This window comes from Cupressus sempervirens, chromosome 1, assembly GCF_028749045.1.
Source record: "Cupressus sempervirens isolate cs-2001-9-10 chromosome 1, ASM2874904v1, whole genome shotgun sequence".
Classification (NCBI taxonomy): Eukaryota; Viridiplantae; Streptophyta; class Pinopsida; order Cupressales; family Cupressaceae; genus Cupressus; species Cupressus sempervirens.
Window position 1 is genome coordinate 521,757,699 of NC_143118.1, and position 6,084 is coordinate 521,763,782.

The 6,084-nt window shown below is 33.3% G+C and overlaps 1 pseudogene; it reads left to right on the forward strand.

The window, feature by feature from the left end:
- The first annotated feature begins 4,610 nt into the window (after window positions 1-4,610).
- On the forward strand, window positions 4,611-5,170 carry LOC149578519 (oxoglutarate-dependent flavonoid 7-O-demethylase 1-like; annotated as a pseudogene).
- The last annotated feature ends 914 nt before the right edge of the window (window positions 5,171-6,084 follow it).

Genomic DNA, 6,084 nt, shown 5'->3' on the forward strand with positions numbered 1-6,084 from the left:
GGTAAATCTAAAGGTACTTTCTTTCCCCAACTTACTATTGTTCACAATTTTGTTTTTGTCAATAAGGGATGGAGGAACCTAAAAAAAATTTTATACAAATATCAAATGGTTCAATCTCATGCCCATTTTATAGATTCACAGGGATTTTATGATCTCTTCAAAGAAAGAACTAAGGCTAAAGCTCATAAGAAAATGGTATACTTTCTAGAGGACATAGTTATAAATTAATTTTCATTACAAGAGAGAAAACCTGGGAAAGAAAAATGAAAAGTATACAACAAAATCCTAGATTTCATAAATGCTTTTGAGGAAAATTATAATCCCCTAGTTGATAGAAAATATTGGGGTATGAAAGTAGATATATTGATGGATAATTTTGTTGGGATTATGCAAAATTTGAATGAAAAGAAAGAAATTCTAACACAAGCATACCCAAACAAGGCCATTGAGGTGGAAAGGAGGTTGTCAAGTAAAATGATTTTGAAACAAAGGTAATATACATTATAGAAAAGAGTCAGCTACATAGTGTCTAGGAGTGCACAACCCATTCCTCCATATAAAAGACCAAGGTTTGAAAGCCCACCGTCTACATATGCTCATGAGAAACAAAAACTAGAGCAGGGATCATCTTCTAATGTTGAAGAGTACTCACTTACCCAAACCCCACTTAGGATAGATGATGAAGTATCCTTGAGAGAACAACTAAGAAAATTTGGTGGGGAGAGGGATATTGTGGTTACAACTACAAACATAGAAGGAGTACTTGAAGAACCTCATATGTCAACACTAGCTCTCATTATGGGAGATTATAGAGGTAAAGAAATAGATCTTGTAATAGTACAGGCTTCTAAAAATTTTATTGATGATGAGAGTTTTGTAAAGTCTATGGCATTTTCTCAATTCTTATGGAGGATAAATATTGTTAATTTTAAGGCTAAGTGTAAACTAATCAAAGAAGAGAAACCTAACAAAAAGGACTCTAAAATTGAAGATGAAGTCAAAGCTAGTTTTTGATATTGTGAGGAAAGTAAAGGATGCTTAGTTTAAAATTGAGGAGGAGGTCTTGTAGGTACATAAAGGATTGAAATATAGTGATGATCATCAAGCATTGGTGATATGGTCTATTGAGAAAAGGGATAAGACTAGAATGCAATAAGTTTTAGATGTTGAGCATATATGTAGCCTCATGTTCTACAGAGAAGAAGAGGTGGATAGGAAAAAGGTATCCAAAATCACCAAAGAAATGGTGGACTTTAGATTTGTTGTTGCAAAAGAAAAAAGAAAAAAAAATTGGAGATCAATGCTAAATTTGATGAGATGTTGAAAGCATATGAGGAGAGAGGAAATATGATACATTAGTTGGAAGCTTAGATTTCCCAAATGGATAAGCAACTTGGAAAGAGAAAAGTGGGAGAATCTAGCTAGCCTAGGATTGCTTACCCTTGTCCTCCAGTTGAGCCCTTTAAATCAAGTCCCCTTGTAGAGCTACTGGATACTCCATAGACACTAGAATTTTATACAACTAAGGAGTTTGAAGAAGAGAAGAGAAAACTCTAGGCATTACATGTGGAGTTAAATGACTTATATGAGGACAAAATAAAAAAAACAATCTTGTATCTAGTAGATAAGGGCTAACATTTTTTGAACAATTGGTGAATATAATGGATTTGTGGAATGAAATAAAAGGTGGTGAGGATGCTTTGTGTAATCACCTAAAAATGGTCATCTAAACTATTAGCCCCCTTCTTATCATTTTGGCTAATTTAATTTACCATTTACTTAGACCAAATAGCTAATAATCAATTAATTTGATTATAACCTATAGTTTGACAATGCTATCCTAAATGTCCCCCTTTAATTAAATAAAAAGACCCCATTCTCCTAACCCACTTAAAGTGCACACATAAAGTTCTTTTCTATTTTTGAAATTAAAAGAAAAGCTTATGAGACTTTTGTCTTATATGATAAGTCAACTCATTTTCTATTGGCTAACTTATGTGTGAACATGGATCCCTCCCATTTTTAATTTCAACTATTGATTATCCACCCTCTCAATCTTGATCTCTACCATCCGTATGACTTTAAAAGGAAGAGGCTTTCTCCCCTCAAAGGATCGACAGTCTTGAGTATTGATATGTTCTAGGATTTTTGCTCGAGTGCTTGAGAGATTTTGTGGAGAATATCATCTTCTTGTCTTCATTCCTTGCATTCATGGCATTTTGTTTACATGACATCCACTAGTGCATTTGACCTCATTTTTTGACCAAATTTTTTGACCATCTATTAAAATGTTTTAGATTGGTTAGAATATGGAAGGAAAAGTATTTTTTTTAAAATCCATGCTCGTGTGGGTCAAAATTTTGACCAACATGAGCTTAACATGTTCAATGAAAAAGGGTTTCACAGAGCACGTGCCAGAGCTACACAAGCATTCACTTTAGTTTTCATAGAGTGCAAGAACTGTAGAAGTGAAGGAGTAAAGGAATGGAGCTTGATTACACCCATAATCAATTTGGGGTTTAATCCTTTTATTAAGGTGCTTTCTTCGAAGATCTATTGAATCCCCAGCTCATTTCTACTACAAAAGGATAGACAAATGCATACTTGAGAAGCTATAATGGAAGCTAAGCACGCTTCTCAAATTCTTGAGAGCTAAGTATTTTCTATTATTAATTTAATCTTAGGGAGCTTGCATGTTTTATCTTTGTGCTAAAATAGATTTTTTTAACCTTCATTATTTTTAAGAACAGATCTGGATATGATGATTGATTGGTTTTTCTCTTTAATTTAATTAAAACATCAATTCATACATGGGCACACCTACTGCTATAAATGCTTTAGATTTCTAAGAAAGACAAAAAAGGAGCTAGAGGTGGATGACCATTATTTTGGCAAGCATGTGTCATAGGAATACTTTCTCAATTATACTTCAGACAGATCCTCGATAATGGGGTGGATGCAACTTGATTTAAGAATAAATGGAATACAACCACTATTGAGGGGATCAAAGTCAATGCTAGCTAGTTTTGATGGAATTTATTGTTGAGAGACTACTATGAAGGAAAATTAAATAGTTGTTTGATCTAAGGTATGTTGTTGTATTTTTTATCCATTGGGTGCTTCTAGAGTGCATCTTTTTGTAGTATTATATTGGAGAATCCAAAGCATGTTAATAGTGAATCTATCTATATGAACTAGGAGTTGGAAATCCTGCTCTAAATTGATGGTTTTTTCATAGCATCAACCATTTATGTCTATTGGAATTGGAAATGCATTCGCAAACATTTTTTCAATGCACACTAGATTTTTAGAGTCATGGATGCTTTAGTTTATGCAATTTTCAAAGTTTTGTTCGAGCCATATATTCATCAAATGTTGATTTTTTTAGAATTCTCAAAGGGATCATTTAATTTGTGCATATTTCTATTTGAAGGGCTTTCTTTCTTAGTTCTCTTTTGTGGAAGAAACTCTATAAGTGCATTTTAATGGAAGAAACTTGATAACTATTTTTTGACCTTCACATGATTTTTATTATTATTAAATAAATGTCTTTAAAAAAAAAAAAAATCAGTTCAAGGAACTACATTTTAAGTCTAAGGTAAGATAGAGTCTAGTCACTACTTACTATCAATAGATTTATGAAAGGAAGGCTTATTTAACTTTTAGTCAGGCTGCATTTCAAATCTAATGAAAAAATATTAGCCATATTTCAAAGTTATGCTAATATTTTGAAGAATATTAGCCATATGATCATCAAATCTTTGTTAGTCTTTGTTATTCTCAAGATTGTATTAAAATGCAAGAGAAAACCATATGGGAATTTATAAGATCATCCAAAAAACTTAAATCACAATAGAAAGAACCTGATAGTAGAAACTATCTAGATTGGAAAGGGGCTTTCCAGATTCAAACCTCGAAGTGAACAACCAAGATACAATTATGATCTGCAACACCAACCTACCTTCCACATAAAACAAAAGAGAGAACCAATAACAATACATGCCATTCCACCAATCAAGTATACAATATGATTCATTGATTATATTGAGAAATCAGATGTTACAGTATGTAAGAGATACTTTGCTTATATAAGCAAGGCAAGACACAAAATTATAATAGATCATGGCATGTGTGTTACTCCTATGACATGAGACCGCTAACATAACAAATATTAAACATGTTGACCTCAAGAAGTAATGAAAAAATGTAAGATTCACTTGTTCCTTCTAGATTTTTTATCATTCACAAGTGAATTATATCACACACTCTAGAAATTTGACAACATTAAAAGATAAGATCTTATGGCAACTAAGACTTCTAGCAAGATTCCTAGGACCTAAATAAACTTAACATGTATGTTAAGTCTTGGATGTCTACATATGTATGAACATGCTTACACCTTTGAACAAGGAGTACGCTAGGTAGGTGTGGTCATACATGTGAGAGCATGAGGAGGTAGGGACACTTCTCAAGTGATGGAGAGTGGAAATTTTGATCGTCATAGATGGATTTAATCAATTGGATTAGATGGACAAGGATCATGGGTTAAAGGTGTGTCGAAAGATTTTGTTGATCTTCCTTTGGAAGAAAAAAGAAGATAGTACCCAGTAAGACTCGGTACTCATATGCTTGAAGGCCATGGTCACTTATTTGACATATTCGATGACACAGTCTTGGATTGGGTCGATGCCCTTGTTCATTTTATCTCCCCACCCTCTATAAAGGCAGTTGAACATTGGCCAAAAACACCCCTCTCATATAGTTAAGTAAATTTAATTACAACATTCATAAGCAATTTTTAATTTGGAGTATAAATTGATGTTGATTGATTGGTGATGGACAATGAAGGGAAACCTATGAAAAATATGGAGAAGAGGTACTCAATCTTACAAATAAGTTGCTTGGTATGCTTTTTGAGGGTTTGGGGTTGGATACTAATTATGTTCAAACCCTTATCAAGGAACCACTACTTCAGCTTAGAATCAATTATTATCCTCCTTGCCCTTAGCCAAATTTTGTGAATGGACTGAGACCCCATTCAGATGGGAGTGTGATCACTGCCCTGCTAGATGATCAAGTTGAGGGTCTTCAAGTTAAGAAAGATGGAGAATGGTTTATTGTATCCCCTATTCTTGGATCACTCATTGTCAACATTAGTGATCTCTTATAGGTAAGTAAAATTTAGTAAATTTTATCATGTCTTAATCATCTTGTTTATATGCAATTGGAGTTTTATGTTAAGACAATCTTCTTAGCCCATTGCTCAATGCTCATGAGCTTAAAGTTAAATGGTACGCACTTATACATTGATTCCATTTAGCAGATTACCAATATTTTTACCAATTCTATACTACTCTAGAGTAGGTTGTTCATACTGACCATCATGTTAGTTCAAGTTCCTAGAAAAACAAGGCCTATCATGGTTGGAGTAATTGTAGAAACAATAATAGAAAATTTGGCTCCTTTGCCATTTCTAGCCCCCAGATCATTGGCTACCCTCACACTGCATTCACAAGAATACAAATTTATATAAAAATCAATACACACTCCTTAGAGGTGACCCTACTCTCTACTCTGACTACCAGATTTGAAGCATTCAAAATTGCATCCTCCTCAATATTTTTGGTATCTTTGCCATTGTGTTCTTACAATTTTTTATTTATATGCTCAAATGTCAATGTGTTCTCATGAGTTTTGAAATTGCATTATAGGCTATGTTATTGATTTCTACAGAGGATGAAGCATATATTTCTTATAATCAAGACATGGATGCTAATTCTAGTCTAAGTGAAGGAAGAGAAATTCCCAGAACCAATAGACAATCTCCTGATGAAGGTAGCTTAGATGCTTTCCTTTTGAAGGGAAAAAATATTTCATCATGGCTCTCAGAGCTTGATGTGAATGCAAAATAGGTAGAAGTAGAGTTAGCATCAAAAGATATTGGATGTTATTTAGCTGAAGTTTTGGAGGTAGTTAATGTAGTTCTCTTCAATTTATGAGGGTTTACTAGATCATCTCTTTTGAAATATCCAAAACAATCATACTTACATATAGTGCTAAGTTCTACATCTGGAAGTGATAATT